This window comes from Phoenix dactylifera, unplaced genomic scaffold, assembly GCF_009389715.1.
Source record: "Phoenix dactylifera cultivar Barhee BC4 unplaced genomic scaffold, palm_55x_up_171113_PBpolish2nd_filt_p 000153F, whole genome shotgun sequence".
NCBI classification, from domain to species: domain Eukaryota; kingdom Viridiplantae; phylum Streptophyta; class Magnoliopsida; order Arecales; family Arecaceae; genus Phoenix; species Phoenix dactylifera.
Window position 1 is genome coordinate 106,543 of NW_024067702.1, and position 21,669 is coordinate 128,211.

The 21,669-nt window shown below is 39.8% G+C and overlaps 2 non-coding genes across 2 annotated transcripts; both read right to left on the reverse strand.

Annotated features, from left to right (window-relative positions):
- Nucleotides 1-8,644: 8,644 nt before the first annotated feature.
- Nucleotides 8,645-8,751, reverse strand: LOC113461586. The gene has a single exon (XR_003383862.1). It is a non-coding gene; the product is annotated as a small nucleolar RNA R71 (small nucleolar RNA).
- Nucleotides 8,752-12,384: 3,633 nt separating this feature from the next.
- Nucleotides 12,385-12,493, reverse strand: LOC120104982. Its single transcript, XR_005507382.1, has one exon. It is a non-coding gene; the product is annotated as a small nucleolar RNA R71 (small nucleolar RNA).
- Between the last annotated feature and the right edge of the window lie 9,176 nt (nucleotides 12,494-21,669).

The following is a 21,669-nucleotide window of genomic DNA, read 5'->3' on the forward strand; positions in this document are numbered from 1 at the left end:
GGCACTGGGAGTAAGAAAAATCTAAATTTCAAAACTTTAATTGAGCTGAACCTCCAGATCTCTCTGTCCTCAATTTATGTAGAGTATACTAACCATAACTAACCCTCAAGCCATTAATCAAGTTTAAGGTTACTATATAATCTTCACAACCATTTTAGAATTCAAAATATCTAGATTTAATTTAAAATACGTTAACCTTGGATTTCCTCAGCAATTCGATTAGACAATCTACGTTGATCTTCTTTTCAAAAAAGATTTACTTCAAATTCAATGGGTTAGAAGTCATTGAGCCAATATTACTATGAATAGAATTAACTCCATTATCCTCCAAATCTTTCTTCACTAAGATTCTTAATGTTTAACATCAATGCTACATGTGATAACTCATATAAGCATCTCAAAATCGAAATCTCTACTCAATATTGTATTTTACAAAGATTCCTGGTTAGATCATAAATCTAGACTTGCATTCAAGTTAACACATCCAATAGTCTCCAACAACTACGAAAAAAAATTCAGTAGCCCAATCTGAATATACAAATTCAAGTAATTAGAATTCTCCACCAATTTGCATACTAGCCATAAGAATTTAACCCACCAATAGAAATACACCTATTTAAATATCCAAACATGTCAATACCAAATATAATCTCATATACAGATTTAACCTCGAGGAACAATCTGCTTTAATATGATGAAAAATCGTTCTTAGCTCACTCCAATGCTATGATAGATCCATGCACAAACTCTACTCTAATAATTAACAGCAAAACCAAAAGCGCTATCACATCTACACCCATATCATGTTTGAACATTCAGGTCACTTACACAACATCTAAACATGATATAATCAATATGCCAAGGCTAACCTTCCTATACTTGCCTTAGGTCTAATCCTCTTTTATCATGATCAAAGACAATTTATCCAGTCCTTCTATACTTGTCGAATATCAAACCCAATACTTACATTTTATCACAATGCCTAGTGATCTTATACATAAGCATTGAATTTAATTCTACTACTTTTGTCATATCCCAAGTGATCATAACCTTAAGCTATAATACATTTTTGTCGCAAACCCAAGTGATCTTAATCTTATGCTTTGGTTCTAATTTTGTCACTAATCTCAATGATCTTAAACCTCAAACACTGATGCCACTTATGCTACAGTCCCTAGTGGTCTTAAACCTTAAACTCTGATTTCATTCCTGTCACAATCCCGAGTGATCTTAAACATATGCTCAAATTCCAATTTTGTCACTATCCCCAATGATCTTAAATGTCAAACTCTAATGCCACTAAGGCCACAGTCCCTAGTGGTCTTAAACCTTAGATTACAATATCATTCCTGTTACAATCTCAGATGATTATAAACCAAGGCTCTGATAGTTTTCCTATCATAATTCTCCACTCACACTCACCTGAACCTAAACCCTAGGATACCTTAACCTTAAGCTCTGATACCACTCTGTCACCCCCCGAACCCAGCACCCGGGGTCCGGTACGCGACCGGCCGCATGAGCCCTAGAGCAGTGCCCTAAAGATCATGCAAGGCCTAAGATTAACAAAAATTTCAATAAATCCACAACTAATTAATTAATTCAAATAGACAGATCCAAAATGTCCAGATAAACAATTTAGTTCAATTACAAGATCTTCAAATGTTCATCAACATCAAAGAAGGATAAACAAACTAACTAGCTAATGACTCTGGTACTTGCACTCTGCGCCCATCCACCCAAATCTATGCATCCTGCAACTCTGATAAAAAAAAAGAGGGGGTGAGCTTTACAGCCCAGTAAGAATCCCTACACATCCATACCAACACAATAATAATATTAATTTAGAAACCACGACAAATCGATGCACATTTCCTGAAATCATAAATCGGCTATCAAAAGGCTCAAATAATCAATATAAGTATGTACATCAAATATCAATGAAAGTCCAACACGCAAGAATGATATAGCATACGATAACTCATAAATCTTCATTAATATTTTCAATGCTTTTTCTTTCCATTCTATATTAACTTGATCCGGATCAATTATCTTTCCGACTTTGGGCTACATCCCGGTCACGTTTCCGGCCCGTGACGGGGCAATCGATAGTATCACATTTTTGGCCTGTGATGGGGCAATCGATGGTATCACATTTTCAGCCTGTGATGGGGCAATCGATAATATCACATTTCCAGCCTGTGATGAGGCAATCAATACTAACGAGATAAGCCCAAGGTCCCTACTCATTTAACCAATTCACATACACACATCAATTCCTTTTTCCATCTTATATCCGGCCTAGACTAACCATGGTCACATTTCCGGCCTGTGACAGGGCAATTAATATAACATGGTTAGTCCATACCACCATATTCATAAATTCAATTATGCAGGTATAAGTTATACACCTACATGTATCCATCATACTACCAATCACAAGCCAACACGATCAAAATATAATTTTATATAAAACTATTTCTGCTTTGTCTGGATCATAGCATATCAAACATATATAATGTAAAAATATTTATATCATGTAGGATTGGCGTACAAGAATTCTTACAGAAATTGTAGACTGACTCAAATACAGATCTGGATCACAACCTACGAGCTGGGGTGCTGAGTCCCCTGATCAAAACCTCCTGGCACCGCTAACTCTTCCCCTACAACATCAATTATAAATCACAAACTAAATTATTTAATATTTAAATATTCTAAACCATAATTCACATCTACTATGGGGTCCATCACCAGGTCCCCAAACATCTCAATCCCTCCAGATCTAGGACAGTCGGGGTGGCCTGACTCCCACCTTGTACCATCGGCCTATGTCGTCGCCAGCCGTGGCCGCAGCCATGCCGGCGACGATGGCCGGTCCCGATGAAGAGACCAAGATAAAGGGATGATTCCTCTCTCTTCATGGTTGGGAATACATCTCCCTTCCTCAAATCTTTTTGATCCAAGGCCAATAGCCATGATAGATGTGCCCTCTCCTTTTCCAACCCGACAACACCACTGGCCGAACCATCGCCGGCCGCCACTGTTGCAGTCGCCGGCGATGGTGGCCGGCCAAGAGAGAGAGAAAGAGGTGGTCCCTTCCTCTTCTTCTCCCAAGAACCGGCATGACCTCTTTCCTCCCTTCCCCCCTCCATCATCAACGGCAGACCACTCTAATGGTGGCTCGGCTCCCCCACCCGACGGCAGCCACAGTGGCTCTCACCGTCGTCACCGGTCGGCGGCCAACCGACGAGAGGAAGAGGGAAAGGGGATGGGATCACGAGGGAGAAAGCCTCGGATCCACACTTCCCATCTTCAGTTAACCCTAGAAATTCCTCATCAAAACCTCCCACAGTCCCGATTCAACCCAGCTTCCATGGATCCGGCCAACCCGGCGGCCGGCGGCGGCTACAAGATCCGAAAAAGAGAAGCCGAAACAGGGGTTCCCTGTTTCGAACTCTTCTCCGGCGATCTCACCGGCCAAAAACTTCACCCACGCCGCCCCAAATCCAGGAAATAAAACACAAAGGAAGGAACCATGCTTACCTCGATCCGGTGGGGGTGTTCCGGCGACCTTTCCGGCGGAAAATCGGAGGAGGAAGACCCTCGGATCCCCAAGCTTCTTCACTCGATTTGTGGGGATCTTCTTGAAGGAAGGAAGAGCTTTAAAGCTTCCTCCACGGTCGGCCGGTTCTCGACTCCGGCGCTCGGTCTCCCCCGACGATCGCCCCCAAAGCCGCCGCTGCCCCCCTTTTTTTTTCTTGTGTTTCTTCTCCAACGATCGTGCCTAGGGCACGATCGTATATGGTGGATGGGCCCGGTCTTTTCGGGCCGGCCCGTCCACCCCTCTTTTTTTTTTTGGGTATTACAGGTACAGCACGGGGGCTCAAACTCTCACGAATATACCCTCGAGTGAGGAGGTCGTCAATTTGACGTTTCAGTTCGGTGCGCTTGTTTGGGTTGAGCCTACGATGGAAAAGGTTTGGCAAGGATGCTCCAGGAATGAGGTCAATTACGTGCTGGATATCACGCATCGGAGAAAGTGTATCTGAAAGATTCTTAGGAAAAACAGAGTGAAACTCCTCCAACAGGAAAACTACTGCGGTGGGTGCTCGGAATTCGACTTCACATTGATAACTCTAGCCACAAGGGCGAACACAGGTGATTGGCTTTCGATATCTTTCATTATCGCTTTCGAAGTAATGATGTGAAGTGATTTTGTTGCCCAGAGGTGCAGCCCAAGAGGAAGGGGTGAATTGGGTCTCTTTAAAAATAGTCAAAGTTAAAACGTATGGAGAGTATGAGTTACTATTATGTTATAGATTCAGCAGTGGAAATAAGATTGCACAAATATGACAGTAAATAAAGTTAGAAAAGCAGTCAGAAAAATGCAGAGGAAAGGAAGAGAAGAACCACAATCACAAACATCAAGGTTTATAGTAGTTCGGTGCACTCCCAGCACCTATGTCCACTCCTCAAGCCTAGCTTGAGATTTCACTATACCCCAGCAGATTACAGCCTGATTATTTTTCGGGCTTACAATCAAAACCCAGCTAGTTTTCCCAGGCAACCAACCGAAAACCTTTTATTTTTTGGGATCACAAACAACCTAGTTGGTTTTCAGACAAACTAACCAAAAACTTTACAACGTTTGTTTTTCCGGGCTCACAAACAACCCAATTGGTTTTCAGATAAACCAACCAGAAACTTTTTCCTTGCTGAATATTTCCGATTCAGCAACTTCCAATTGAGGCTTGGAAGAGCCTTTACAAATTTCAAATCAATGAAACTGTTACAGCAATAATTAATCCAACTAAAAGAATGCTGTAACTAGAAAACTTAAAGCTTTAGAGCATATAAAAAATAAATCAATGAAAGTAAAAAACTGAAGCCGATGAAAAAGTTGGTTGTGGAAGGATGTTCCAATATCCGAACAGCAGCTCTTCACGATGTAGTGAAAAACTTCGACTGATCACCTCACAAGAGAAAGTTTCAGATTACAATGCTAGTGAGAAAGATGAATTGTTAAGCTTTGCTTCTCTTTTTCTTAGTGGAAACCTTTTGTTTTCAATAGAATCTTTTTCTTTTCCTTGTTGTTTTCATTCTAAGGTTCCCTCGTATTTATAGACAAATTCTTCGGCGGGATTTGAATTCCTTTCTTCCCATTCTGATGAGAATCTTTTTCTATTACAGAAGAAGACAAAAGTCGTTCACAGCTTCCCATTGTGGTCCCAGCAGTACAAGGGTCGACTCATGTATCTTAGGGGTCGACTCATGTTCATTCTGGATCGGCACTTCAAAATGTGGAGAAAGCTTTTGTTGTGTCATCTTCAAAGGATCGACTCTTAATTCTTAAGAGTCGGCTCAACTTTATCAGGAGTCGCCTCTTTAAACATAAGAGTCGACTCATCGTCTTCAGAAGTCGCCACTTTAAATACAAGAAGTCGCCACTTTTCATTTCTGATAAGAGTACAAAAGTGAAATTTTCATATTATCTTAATTAGTATTATAGCCAATCTTTATTAATAAAATTAATTAATTAATGTTTTATTTTTGTCTGAGTGCAAGTAATTCAAGAGATTCAATAACGCTGGGTTTCAGCCCAATGCCTGTCAGCCCGAGCTCAACAAATTCTCCAGTGTCTGTAATGAGGCGACTCAACAGTTCCTAACCTAAAATTCCCATGTATCCACGTCAACGGGCTGAAGCAAGTGATTTCCCAACATCTTCAAGTGTCCCCGGGCCGTCTCGAGAGTCCCAAAGCAATTCAATTGCTTCTCAAACCAAGTATCCGTTTCCCAGCAACTTCCTAACGTCAAAGTCTTCCAACCGTTGCCACATTCCATCCATTCGAGCCAGCGGCCATGAGGAGCTTCCCAACGATCATCATCTCCAAGCGTCTCCCCTGTTTCTTCCCAAGGGTCATCCACGTTTCCTTCATCCCATCGTCTGTGGCTTCCAACGAACAGCAACGCTTCAATCTCAGCTTCCCAACCGACAGTGGACCTCCCAGCACATGCAAACCGGCTCTTCAATTCCAAGCCGCATTCAACATCCGATCGTTTCATCTTCAAATTCCCTTCCCAGCAAACAAATTCTCATCCGAGGGTCTTGCATTTAAATCCAACATCAATGACTGCAGCTCAAACTTCTTCAACGTTCAACCTCCCAACGCCGAAGAGTCCCAAGCATTCAAATCCACGCCTCATCCGCTCCCAGCAGCGTTCCAGCTTCTCCAATCCGGTGAAGTGTCTATAAAAGGGGATCATGTGTGGAGGACAAGGGGGGACGGAAGAAGGAGGCCATTCGGGAAGAAGAGGAAGCAGCCGTGCGAGTGTGCGACAGAGGAGTAAGAGACCAAGGGAACCACCGAAGCATCTGCATCTCCTCTTCCGATTTTCCTAGCCGGACGGAGCAAATCATGAGAGGGAGGCCGGATCCATCTAAGTCTAGGCGAGAGAGGAGAAGAAGCCAAGAAGGAGAAGCCACGATTCCTCATCCAGCCGGGCCACGGAAGGGAGAAAGCAGCCGGGAGAAGAAAACAGAGCACCCTGTTTTCTGAACCAAAGAAAAAAAAAGGGATTTATGTTTATTTTAAGTTATTCTTTACTAATCCTTTTTATAAAAATGTTTCCATTTCATATGAGTAGCTAAATCTTCTCTAGCTAAGGCTAGGAAAAAGCCTAGCATTTTCTTCATGTATTTCATTTAATCATCAATGGGATTTTAATGTTTTTGATTTGATTTATGGTGCAGTAAATTTATAGAAATTATTTCAAACTTATATATTTTCTTTGATTTGTTATTTCCCCCGGGTATAACAGATGCTTAGAAATTCCTGTAGTTTAAAATTGAATTACTGTAATGCTGCCCATAAAAATCTATTTTACTATGATTAATCGGTGATTTTAAGAAAAGCATGATGAAATGCTAGGCTGAATCTTGATGCCTTAGTTATATTTTTGTCAATCCGAATATTATTCAGCCTTTAGTTTTTATTCACTGTCAAATCCCTGTGGATTCGATCTCGGACTCACCGAGAATATTACTTTGCTACACCCTATACTTGGAGTATTCTACATTTAATTTTCCTTTTTAAAAGAGCAAGATTAAAATCGTAGCAAGTTTTTTTGGCGCCGTTGCCGGGGATTTGCAACGTGCGAACGAGAACAAGGCTGCAAATTTCAATTTTTACTTTCTGTTTCTTCAATTTTTCTTTATTTTTAACACAGCTGAAATTTTAAATCTTTTCAGATTCAAGGACGATACAAAGCGGGACCAGTAACGAGGAAGATCAAGATCACATTTTTGGATTCCCGGAGTAAACGAACTCGGGCCGTGAGTATTTAAATTAATTTTCCTATTTTGTTCATACTAGTCCTATTTTTCCTACATTAGAATTTTACTCTTATTTAAAAAAAAATTATTAAAAAAATTATTAATTAAAATAATAAAATAATAAATAAATAATAATAAAAAAATAAGCTAGTTTGCTTGATCAACTATTCAAATGCAATTTAACGTCATGACATAAAATGTTAAAAATCTTCTTGATTGTTGCATATAATATAAAGCATTTGCATAAAATAATCTAAGGGCTGAACCCATTAAAAAGATAAGGTCGGGATTTCATCACTCGTCCTTAGCCCAAAAATCATCCCAGTGCATAAATATCCTAAGCCTAATTAAAATCAACTAGACGTTGGCCCCTAAGGATATTCGAGCTCAATAGGACGAAGACCACTGAAAGTTGCACCAATTTCGCTCTATGGCCCGGGTCGATGTCTAGGCAAGCTTTGTCCCTCTAAGTGATTGAAGGGAGACAGTTTCTGTTCGAGGAAAGTGGATTTTAAGTGGGACCTTTGCTACATGCATCGTGACCCCTCCACTTACTTGGGAGCTTACCTGGTCGACTAAGGTTACTAGACCGGATTGGAGGCTTAGGTGTCCTCTTCAAACCAGTTAGGAGCTGTCTAGAATTTTTAGGAAAACATTAGAAATTATTGGGGGATGTTTAATTTTAATTAAAATTTTGAAGGTGTTTGTTTAGATCACTTTAGGTGGTACTTGTACCAACAAAAAAAAATATATATATATATATATATATATAAATAAATAAATAAATAAAATAAAATTTCAGTATATGCTGTTGTGGGAGAGAGATAAAATGAATAGATTATTTCGAGTTGAATCAAGAGATAAAAATTTAATTGTTCAAAATTCAAATAATCAAATGGAAGATAATGGTAGTAATGAGGGAGATAATGAATTTCAAGATGACTTACCTATTAGAACGCTTCGTGATTATCTACAACCCACTAGGACCAGTACCCCATCTTGTATGGTTATTCCTACTGCTGCGGGAGCTTTTGACATGAAACCAGGAATAATCCAATTACTCCCAAAGTTTCACGGACTTGATTCTGAAAGTCCCTATTTGCACCTAAAAGAATTTGATGAAGTGTGTTCAACACTTCATTTCAATGATGTCACTGAAGAAGTAGTTAAGCTTAAGTTATTTCCTTTTTCTTTAAAGGAAAAAGCTAAGTCATAGTTACACTCCTTGAGGCCTAGGACCATAGCTACCTGGCAAGAAATGACAAGAGAATTTTTAAAGAAATTCTTTCCAACACAAAAAACAAACACACTTAGAAGAAATATCATGAACTTTGCACAAAAAGATGGAGAAACATTTTTTCAGTGTTGGAAAAGATTTAAGGACCTTATGCTTGCTTGCCCACATCATGGATATGAAATTTGGAGGGTCATTAGTTTCTTTTATGATGGTTTGTCCTCCAATATGAAACAATTTGTAAAAATGATGTGTAATGGTGAATTCATGAGTAAGGAACCAAATGAAGCCTGGGATTATTTTGATCTTTTAGCAGAAAATGCACAAGCTTGGGATACAACAGATAAAAATGAAAAATCTAAAATAGCACCTAATGCAAAAGGAGGAATATATCTTATTAAAGATGATAATGATGTGATGAGAACACAAAAGTGCGTTATACATGTTGCTTAAATTAATATTATTGCTAACAAATAATGATGAAAGGGCTGCATTAATTTTATATTTTATTTGGCACAGATTATCGTAAATCAGAGTTTAAATGTGCATTTGGTTGACTTCAAGCCTAATTACACTGGAACAAAATTGAGCACACTTGCACCCGAGGGACACATGGCAGCCATCTGGAGGCAATGCATAATGAAACATCCAAGGGCTTAGATTCATCAAGCCAAGAAGATCTGCAATTGGATCTCCCAGCTTTCTCCAAGCTCCCAGCCATCTGCAGTCAATTGACTTTATGATTCCAAATCAGCATCATCCCAAGTGCCAGCATAAGTTGTTTTCCATTTTCACCGTCCACGTTCCAACTCATCCCAGCTTCCTCCAATGTCCAACCGTGATCTACACCATCCACGTCTGCATCTGATGCTTCCGGACCCGTTTCAGCTCCAACGTCGCAGCAACCGTGATCAAAGCCTCCTCCTTCCGCGATCAGCTCCTTCTTCCACCCGAACCCGTGAAACTTCCCAGCATCCCGTCCACCGTGTCAGCCTTCTCCCACATTCCCATCCATTCCGCCCGCGATCACTTCCCAGCCACCCCGTCTTCACTGCATTCCAGCCGAGATCAGCGCCTCCCAGCAGCCCGTGACCAGCTCCCGTGCACAATCACAGCGTCCGCCTGAGCCAGCGATCAGCGCCTCCTCCCAGCAATCCTCCACCTCTTCCGTGATTTCAGCCCGCGATCAGCCTCCTGCGAGTGATCCATGGCGTCCGTCCGAGCTTCTCCCCCGCAAGCAATCTTCCGTGATCATCCTGCGATCACCTCCCAGCATCACGCGTCCATGAACCGCGTCCAACCGCGTCCGCATGCCAATCTCCAGCCCGAAATCCAGCCACGGATTGACGCCCTCCGCCCCGGCTGTCCGCGTCCTCTTCCCATCCAACGCTTGTGATCACCTCAAATGGGAGGCGGTGAAGATTGTTATAAGAGGGGGGAAGAAGAGAGGCGTCGGGGGCAGAGCAGCAGTGGTTTCAAACAAAAAAAAAAGAAAAGAGAAGAAGGAAACAGGGGATGCCCTGTTTTCGAGAAGAAAGAGAAAAAAAAAGAAATAAAAAAAAGAGAGTGAAAAAGGGAGAGATGCTGATGTTTGTAATGGCTTGCTAATTCTTTTGGCAAAGGGTGATGGATGAATCCTTGTCATGTTGCTTTCATCAAGTATACTCTAAACTTTTATTCTAATTGTTTTATATCCATTGGTATGTTTTGAATTCTTGAATATTTATTTATTAGATAGATCTTTTATGGTTTATATATATATTGATGCATGGATTGTTTCGATGTTTGATTTGTCGTAGACGTAACCGGCACGATAAATACTTAGATGTTGAATTCATGTTTTCAGATTGTATACTCCATAATTAGAACTACTCTATCATATTAATCTTTAATCAAGAATCGCCGAGTTTATTTATTGAAAGTAATATTGTTAAGGAGGATTCCGGATCCCCAGCCTTCTCTATATTTTTGAACTTTGTTTAATTATCTATTAATCCTCTGCTTTTAACTTTTGAAAATCAACTGAAAATTACATCTAAAAATTACGCTAATAATCTTTAGATCGTTCCCTGAGGAATCGACCTCGGACTCCCGAGTTATATTACTTGTGCGAATCTCCTGCACTTGGGAGAGCAATTTTATTTTTGCACCAAGTTTTTGGCGCCGTTGCCGGAGAACGGCTGAGTTATTAGTATAATTTTAGATTTAATTTTTACCTTAGTAGTTAGTATTTTTCTTTTGAAAAAAAAAATTTACTACTATTTTTAATTCACTGCACAGTCTGCATCAAACTCTGATATCATAGAAATTAGCCGTCTGATTGGACTCAAATTTGGTCAGCTGGTGCAAGACATATTTTTCAATAATCTGAACATTCTGATTGACATTCTGAGACTTTTAAGACCATTAGATTAATACGAAACCTTGCTACTTTCTGCTTTGAATTTTCTGCATTTAATTTTTTTAGAATAAGAAATTTGTTGTTATCATATCTTATTAACCCTTGTTGATAATTGAAAATTGAAAAAAAAAACTTTAAGAAAAGATCAAGTGTGATCATTCAAAATTAGAAAAAGAGGGAAAACCTAAAATTTTAAAAATTTTAAATTTCAAATTTCAAATTTCAAATTTCAGACTTCAACTCATAAAATTTTTAAAAAAAATAAATAAATAATTTGCTTGATCACCTATTCAATGAAATTTAATGTCATGTCATAAAATATTAAAAAAAAAATCTCTTGATTGTTGCATATAGTATAAGGCATCAGCATAAAATATTCTAAGGGCGGAACCCATTTAAAAAGATAAGGTCGGAATTTCATCACTCGTCCTTAGCCCAAAAATCATCCCAGTGCATAAATATCCTAAGCTTAACTAAAATCAACTAGATGTTGGCCCCTAAGGACATTCGAGCTCAATAGGACGAAGACCACCGAAAGTTGTACCAATTTCGCTCTGTGGCTTTGTTGATGTCTAGGCAAGCTTTGTCCCTATAAGGGAGACAGTTCATCTGTTCGAGGCAAGTGGGTTTTAAGTGGGACCTTTGCAAACGCATCGTGACCCCTCCACTTACCTGGGAGCTTACCTGGTCAACTCGGTTCATTAGACCGGATTGGAGGCTTAGGTGCCCTCTTCAAACTAGTTAGGAGCTGTCTAGAAATTTAAGAAAAACATTAGAAATTGAGGTGTAATGTTTTGTTGCATGTTTGATTGTAAATAGATTTTCGTTTTAGGGTATCTTTAGTTGGTACTTATATTTATTTTTTAAAAAAAGGAGAGAAAAATATTTTGCATGCTAAAGTGGAATAGGGACGACACCGGTCGATTAAGTCGTACAACTTTAGATCATCCCTTAGGACATACCCCTGAAATTCCTTCTCAATATCTCACACCTTGTGAGATGGCTGATTTAAATGAAGATGCGGGGAGTCACCACAATCGAGAACGAGAACCCCATGTTATGACTCTAAGACAATACCTACAACCGGCTAGGACTAGTCAGCCTTCATGCATAATTTTTTCTGATAATGTAGGACATTTTGACATCAAACCAGGGGTAATCCAATTGCTGCCCAAGTTTCATGGGTTAGAGTCCGAAAGTCCGTATCTTCATTTAAAGGATTTTGAAGAATTGAGCATTACATTTAGAGTGCCAAACGTCACCGAGGATGTCCTCAAGTTGACATTGTTTCCTTTCTCTCTAAAGGATAAGGCCAAAACATGGCTAAACTCTTTGCGACCTAGATCAATAAGAACTTGGCAAGATATGCAGAGAGAATTTTTAAAAAAGTTCTTCCCCACACAAAGGACCAACTTTTTGAAAAGACATATCAGCAATTTCCAACAAAAAGATAATGAAACATTTTATGAATGTTGGGAAAGATTTAAAGACCTTCTTCTCTCATGCCCTCATCACGGATTCGAAACTTGGAGAACCATTAGCTTCTTTTATGAAGGTTTATCTCCACAGTTGAAATAGTTTGTAGAGACCATGTGCAATGGTAAATTCTTAGAAAAACAACCTGATGAGGCATGGGAGTATTTGGATTCCCTTGCTGAGACTGCCCAACTTTGGGATAACGGGGATAGAAACAACAAGTCTTTGCCTAAGCCTACTAGCTCTGTACAGGGAGGCCTTTACAACCTCAGAACTGAGGATGATCTTCATGCTAAAATGGCAGCCCTCACTAGGAAGGTAGAAGAAATTGAGCTTAGGAAGGTTGAGCCTGTCAAGACTATAGAGCTTAGAAACGAGTATTGTGGTATCTGCGATATGTCGGGTCATACCACTACAGATTGCCCCACCATACCGGCATTCAAGGAAGTCTTGCACGATCAAGCAAATGCTATGAACTCCTACCAAAAGCCTTATAACGATCCATACTCGAATACCTATAACCCTGGTTGGAAGAATCATCCAAACTTTAGGTGGAGAAACGATCATCCTCAACAGTCATACCATTCAGCTCCTCCACCTGCACATCCTACTTATGCACCATCACCTTCTCAAAGGCCAAATATCAAGGATACCTTGCAATCCATACAAACTTTTCTACAAGGTCAAGCTAATATCAATGCTCAAAATACTCAAAATTTTGAAGATATAAGGAACCAATTGTCAATGTTGACTACCGTCCTAAGTACCCAAGAGAAGGGTAAGCTTCCAGCTCAACCCCAACCTAACCCACAAATGCACGGTAGTAATAATACGGCTCCCTCTAGTTCGCATACAGAACATGCAAAAAGCATTATGACTTTGCGTAATGGGAAAGTTATCGATCAGACTGTCCCATTGAGACCGCGAGTCACTTCTAATTCTGATGCTCCCAAAGTCGATGAAAGGAACAAAGAAGAAGTTGAGGTCCCAACTTCTACCGAGAAAGTTGAATGTCCTTTTCCTCCACCTTTTCCACAACGGTTAAAGCCGTTGTAAAAGTTCGAACCTAATTCTGAAATTCTTGAGCTTTTTAAACAAGTAAAGATCAACATACCTCTTCTTGATGCAATCAAACAAGTACCCTCATATGCCAAATTTTTGAAGGACTTGTGTACTGTTAAGCGCCGATTAAATGTTAAGAAGAAGGCATTTTTAACTGAAAATGTGAGTGCTATTTTGCAGCACAACATTCTTCCTAAATATAAAGATCCAGGTTGTCCAACCATCTCATGCATCATAGGCAACTTTAGGATAGAGCGAGCATTGTTAGATTTAGGGGCGAGTGTGAATTTGTTGCCATATTCTGTATATGAGCAACTTGGTTTAGGTAAGTTGAAGCCAACCTCCGTCACTTTGCAATTAGCTGACAGGTCAGTTAAAATTTCAAGGGAGATTATCGAGGATGTATTAGTCTAAGTAGACAAGTTCTACTTTTCTGTCGATTTTATTGTATTGGACACACATCCGGCTTCGAACTCACAGTCTCAGATTCCGGTCCTTTTAGGACGTCCATTCCTTGCAACTTCTAATGCATTGATTAATTGTAGGAATGGCGTCATGAAGCTTTCTTTTGGTAACATGACCTTAGAATTGAACATTTTTAATGTGTGCAAACAACCCAATGATCCCGAAGAGGGTAAGGAGGTTGATTGGGTTGAAACCATCGCAGAAGATTATTTGTTAGCTAAAGCAATTAACGACCCATTCAATGATAGCTTAATTGATTGGTGTCCTAATGGAACCAATGATGATGATTTGTCAGTCACACCTATTGTGGATAATCTGGATATCAAGATAGTCAATGGGTGGAGACCAAAAGAAGGAGAATTTGAGAGATTGTCGCCTCGAGAGGTGAAAATAGTATCATCCCATGAGCAAGCACCCAAGCTCGAATTGAAACCCTTACCAAAGGAACTAAAGTATGCTTTTCTTAGACCCGAAGATACTTTTCCTGTAATCATCTCGTCTGGACTTGATCATACCCAAGAAAAAAAATTAATTGATGTTTTAAAGAATCATAAAGGAGCCTTAGGGTGGTCTATTGCCGATTTGAAGGGAATTAGCCCCTTAATTTGCACGCACCGGATATATTTGGCGGACAATGCCAAAACCACAAGGCAAATGCAACGAAGGTTAAATCCTACAATGAGAGATATGGTTAAGGCAGAAGTCCTTAAGTTGCTTGACGTGGGTATTATTTATCCAATTTCCGACAGCAAGTGGGTAAGCCCTACTCAAGTCGTTCCTAAAAAATCGGGTTTGACGGTAGTAGAAAATGAACAAGGTGAACTAGTTCCAACTCGTGTCTCGACGAGTTGGCGTATGTGTGTTGACTACCGAAAACTGAATTTGGTCACACAAAAGGATCACTTTCCTCTACCCTTCCTAGACCAAGTATTGGAGAGGGTTGCAGGGCATGATTTCTATTGTTTTCTCGATGGCTATTCGGGATATTATCAAATTAAAATTTCACCGAAAGATCAAGAGAAGACTACCTTCACTTGTCCTTTTGGCACATTTGCTTTTCGACGAATGCCATTCGGGTTGTGTAATGCACCTGCAACATTCCAAAGATGCATGCTCAGCATCTTTGAAGACATGAACGAGAAATTTTTGGAAGTGTTCATGGACGACTTCTCCGTTTTTGGCGACACATTTGATGGTTGCCTGTCACATTTACAAGCTGTCTTAGCTCGATGTATGAAAAAGAATTTGATAATGAATTGAGAGAAATGCCACTTCATGGTGCCAAAGGGAATTGTCTTAGGACATATTGTTTCATCGAAGGGCATGGAAGTAGATAGAGCTAAGACTGATTTAATTGCTAAGCTACCTGCACCCAAGACGGTTAGAGATGTTAGATCATTTTTGGGTCACGCCGGATTTTATAGGAGGTTCATCAAGGACTTTAGTGTCATATCTCGACCATTATGTAATCTCCTATCCCTTGATACACCGTTCAATTGGACTGAAACCTGTCAGGAGGCATTCGAAAAGTTGAAGTCTATGCTTAGCACTGCACCCATCGTGCGACCACCCGATTGGTTATTACCTTTTAAGATTATGTGTGACACTAGCGACTATGCAATAGGAGCTGTGTTGCCCAAGGTGACAAGCCAAGAGGGGGGGGGGGGTGAATTGGTTTCTTTTAATTCTTAACTATCTAACTTGTGTTAAATGATGAGTTAGTAAACTTAAACAACTCACAATACAAACAACAAGAAATATAGTGGTACGGTGCTCTCCTTAGCACCTACGTCCACTCCCCAAGCGACCCCTTGGGAATTCACTATAATCCCGCGGATTACAGTTGGATTGTTTTTCGGGCTCACAATCCAAAAATCTTTACACTTTGGTTTTCCGGGTTCACCAAAAACCTATGTTGGTTTTGCGGGCTCACCAACGAACCTATGTTGGTTTTTCGGGCTCACCAACGAACCTTTACAATTGATTTTCCGGGTTCACCAATCAACCTATTCCGTTGGTTTTGCGGGCTAACCAACCAACCTTTACAAGTAGTTTAACAAATAAAGGAAGAAGATTTAAACTCCTAGATGAGTAAATAAAACAATATAATCTACAAAGAAGAGTTTAGAAAGTATTTATCGCTTGTAGTGACTTCTCTCTTCTTTGTCAAGGATGCTTCACTCTTCAAGGGAGGATGGAGCTCTTGATGACTCTTTGAATCTGCTCAACCCCTTTCTTTGATTCTTGAATGAAGCACTTGGATGAAGAAGATTAGGGCACTTTCTCTTTCTTGTGTACTCTTTGATATTTTTTGGAAAGGATGTTCTATCTGATGAATAGTGCCACTTTAAATAGTTTCCTACATCCATTGGACAAGCCCCAATGGTTAGAATTCAAAAACTAGCCGTTACTCACTGTTGGAAGGACAAAAAGTACATCTGCAGAACTAGCCATTATGCTTCTGCCCGTGTTTGGGTCGGCTCAACCTGTCCTTGGGTCGACCCAACTTTTACTTGGGTCGACTCAAACATTCCTTGGGTCGGCCCTCTCAGAAACACAGAAACTTGCAATTCAGCCTTCCTTCACTTGGGTCGACCCAACCTTTCTTTGGGTCGACTCAAGGTTCAGTTGGGTCGACTCAACTTCTTCTTGGGTCGACCCTAACAGGGTTTCCAGAGAACCTTTTCTGTCTTCTGTTCTGTCTTGCCTTTGGGTCGACCCACTCAGGGTTTGGGTCGACTCAAGCTTGGGTCGACTCAACTATATCTTGGGTCGACCCTCTCAGTAAATCCAGAGAACCATTTTCTGAGTTGTTTTGAGAATCTTGATGTTTGGGTCGACTTATGCTTTCCTTGGGTCGACCCAACTCACTGTTCATTTGTGCCATTTTTGCAGAAGTGTGCCAAATGCTTTCTTGATGTGCCGGGGTCGACCCAATCATCCCTTGGGTCGACTCAATCCACACTTTGCTGCATCTCAAGGTTAGATTTATTCAAATAAACAATGAAATGTATCTATATCAATTTATACAAATATACTGAGAGTAATAGACTTATAAATGAAGTATCGATTTAACTTATAACATACTCTAGATAATTGCTTGTTAATCATCAAAATAACACTATCATCCTCAATCTCCCCCTTTTTGATGATTACAAAATAAAGAGTATGAGCCTATTGATACTTATCTTAAAATCAGTTTTTGAAAGGGCTTAACTTGCTGAATTTCAGCTTTTCATATATAAGAGTGAAGTCTCCCCCTATATCATTCAAATGTTGCCAATTTGAATTTTTGAATTGCTCCCCCTTTCATTTATAATTCATTAAAGATGAAACTCCAAAAATTTGAGATAAAACAAGAGTTTCAGGTTATGTATCGAGGTGTGAAAGGTGCGTGCCAAATTCTGAAATTCTATGTGCCAAATTCTGAAATTTGATAGAAATTTTTGACTTGATCATTTTCATTGTTGCAAATTGCTCCCCCTTGAATGTATATGCTTTCCTATATGATTTTCAATTTGTTTTACAAGTTATTTCGTTATTTCTCCTTCTTTCTTTACTTCTCCTCTTATCACTCTATCTCTACTTCTCCCCCTATTACTCTTTCTTTACTTCTCCCCCTTTTTGTTATCATCAAATAGATGCATGGAAAAAGACACATTAAATAACAAACATTCAAACTTCATTGATCACAATAGGAACATTTTAGTACATTCATGCCCAAAAACAAAAACAAATACAATGTTCCTTAATCAAAGTTTAAAGATACATGATAAAAGCAAAATACATATGAGAACTAGATATCTAGCCTAGGCTCTAAACAGAAATGCTAATATCAGCCTAGGGAGTGTCTAATGGCTGGAATCTAGTCCTCATCCTCCTAGTGTACGTGGCGAGGGGAGGACGAACCTGGTGAGACTATATCTGGCGTGGAGCACGACGAGCTGGATGACTCTGTGCCGATATCTCTGACTCAGCAGCCTGTGGCACAGATGGTCCATGGGTCTCTCTCTCTCTCTCCGGAGTGCTTCTATCTGCTGCCTCAGATCACTGATCTCAGCAGACATGATGTCCAGTCGGCTCGTCAGCCCATCAGTAATAGTCCTCGCCTGAGCTGACATACTATCTAATCTGCTCGTCAGCCCGTCAGTGATAGTCCTCGCCTGAGCTGACATGATCTCAGTCATCCTACTCCAGAACTCATCTGTATCTCTCGGAGGAACAGATGACGATGGTCCAGCCTCCGAAGGTGCAGTAGGATGATTCATATGCTCCTCATCCTCAGGGATAGGGTCTCCATGATCTGGTGCATCACCCTCTGGTGCCTCACCCTGAATCCCTGCTCCAGTATTAATCCACTGCCCGTTCACTTTCTCATATCCCATGCGTATAAGTGTCCGTGCAGTGTATGTGTCAGTATGAAGCAGACTTCTGGATGCCTCCCCCTCGATAGATATACCGTGCTGTCGAAAAATCAACGTGAGTATCATACCATAAGGTAGTGATACTCTGGAGTTGCAGATCACTTTCCTCATCTGCTTCAGTATCATGGCCGGGAGATTCAGGGGAATACCCTGAATAATATACTCCATCACTACTAGATCTCGCTCTGTGATGAGATCGAATCTCCCGCTCTTCGGAAATAAAATTCTATTTATGATACTGAGCAATAATCTCATTTCAGCAGAAAGAGAGCTAGCTATTACCTTCTCCGAAAAGTCGAAGTCCTCATTTTTCATTATCAACTGAAGGGCTCTCATCTTATTTTCAGGCTTTTCCGGAGTGGCTCCTTCGCAGGGTAGATGAAGTAGCTCACTCAAACTCTCCTCGAAAACTCGAACCCTTACTCCTCGAACTTCCGAAACAAGCCCTCCCATTCCAGTTTTAAGGAAGGCATAGAACTCCCGAACTAATCCGGGGTAGATCATCACATCTAGGGAGCAAAGATACTCCCAACCTTGCCTTTGGATCCATTCCCTCAACCTAAACCCTTCTTGATCAAAGAACTCGGAATGGATCCTTCTCCCCGTTGTAACCGGTCTCCCCGCAAATCTTGCAAGTATAACTGAGGGGGAAGGAGGAGGAGGTGGCTCCGCACGTGCCTCACGTTGTGGAGACACGGTAGATGGCTCCGTAGGTTGCCTTTCCTCACGTTGGATCCGTGAGACTCTTCCGGATCTCTTGGCTACGGCTCTTTTGGGTCCCATTTCTCCAAGATCTTAAGGTAATCTACTGTTTGGAGGAGTTTGGAGGAGTTTGGAGAGTGGGGATTAGAGTATTCAGAAGAGGACAAGGGCAAACAGTGCCCTAATAGTGCTCTCGGGTCCCCCTTTAACAGTGGGGTCCCGACGTTGGGTCGACTCAAGAAATTTCTTGGGTCGACTCAACATTGGGTCGACCCTATTCTGGGTTGGATCGACCCAAGTGCAGAATTTTTCTTTTATCTTCCTTTTTGCTTCTAAAAATTTTTCTTGCTTCCAATCCTTATAAATTCTTTCTGGGACAATGATACATGAGTAAGGAATCTATAGATAACAAGTTTGACTCATGTTTCATGGGTTTTTAGAAATTGGAGGAATGTATCATGAGACTACTTGCTCCTTTTTATATTTCTTCAATAAAAAGGATCACATATGCCTAATTCCCTCCTTAGCGTGCAGAATCTATCTTCACTCAAGGGTTTTGTAAATATGTCGGCTAATTGTTTTTCAGTGCATATATGTTCAATACATATGTTTCCATTTTGCACATGATCTCTAATAAAATGATACCTTATTTCTATGTGTTTGGCTTTAGAATGCTGAACTGGATTTTTAGTAAGATTGATGGCACTAGTATTATCACATTTAATAGGAATATTATCTAGCTTAACTCCATAGTCCTCTAGTTGTTGCTTAAGCCATAGTACTTGAGCACAACAACTACCAGCAGCTATATATTCAGCTTCAGCTGTGGATAGTGCCACTGAATTCTGCTTTTTGCTAAACCATGATACTAAATTATTTCCTAAGAATTGACATGTGCCACTTGTGCTCTTCCTATCTAATTTACATCCGGCAAAATCAGCATCTGAATATGCAAGCAAATCTAGACAGGAGTCTCTTGAGTACCATAATCCTATATTAGTAGTTCCTCTTAAATATCTAAGGATTCTTTTAACAGCACTTAAATGTGACTCCTTAGGATCCGATTGGTATCTAGCACATATTCCTACACTAAATACGATGTCGGGTCTACTAGCAGTAAGGTAGAGCAAGGATCCAATTAGTCCTCTATAAAGCTTAATATCAATACTCTTCCCTTTTTCATCTTTGTCTAGCTTACTAGTAGGATTCATTGGAGTGCCTACTCTCTTATGATTTTCATTCCCAAACTTCTTTAGTATTTCCTTTGTATACTTAGTTTGATGAATGAAAATGCCTTCCTTAGTTTGTTTGATTTGTAATCCTAGAAAGAAGCTTAGTTCTCCCATCAAACTCATTTCGAATTCTCCATGCATTAAATCAGCAAATTCTTTGCAAAGAGTATCATTTGTGGCACCAAAGATTATGTCATCTACATATATTTGAATCACTAATAGATTTTTGTCCTTTCTTTTGAGAAATAGTGTTTTATCTACATTTCCTCTACTAAAGTCATTATTAAGCAGAAATTTGCTTAATCGATCATACCAAGCCCTAGGAGCTTGCTTTAATCCATATAATGCCTTATGTAGTTTAAACACATGATTTGGCAATTCATGATTCTCAAAACTAGGAGGTTGTTTTACATATACTTCCTCCTCAATAAAACCATTTAAGAATGCACTCTTCACATCCATTTGATACAATTTGAAATTCATGAAACATGCAAATGCTAGAAGTAATCTAATAGCCTCTAATCTAGCTACAGGAGCAAATGTTTCATCAAAATCTATTCCTTCTTCTTGATTGTATCCCTTAGCTACAAGTCTAGCCTTATTTCTTATAACTACTCCATTTTCATCTAATTTATTTCTAAATATCCATTTTGTTCCAATTACTGAGTTATGCTTTGGTCTTTCAGTTAATGTCCATACATTACTTCTTTTAAATTGATTTAATTCTTCTTGCATGGCATTTATCCAATTAGTATCTTTTTCAGCTTCTTCATAAGTCTTAGGTTCTAATTGTGAAACAAAAGCAAGATAATCATTTAAATTTCTAAGTGATGATCGAGTTCTTACCCCTTGAGATGGATCACCAATGATTAAGTCTTTAGGGTGTCCATATGCATACCTCCATTCCTTTGGCAAGTTTTGAGATTGTGGTGGCACGCAATCATCTCCTTATCTTGAATTGGCACGTCATCAATATTCAACTTTTCAAAGTCGATAATTCCTATATCATCATCAACAATATTTTCTTTCCTAGCAGACTCACTATCAGACTCATCAAATATAATATTGACTGACTCTTCCACTACTAGAGTTCTTTTATTGAATACCCTGTATGCCCTGCTAGATGTGGAGTATCCTAAGAAGATACCTTCATCTGACTTGGCATCAAATTTACTTAGATCCTCCTTGCCATTGTTTAAGATGAAACATCTATATCCAAATACTTTAAGATATTTAGCAGTTGGTTTCTTATTCTTCCAAAGTTCATAAGGAGTTTTCTTGGTTATTGGTCGTATTAAAACTCGATTTAGAATATGGCAAGCATTGCTTATAGCT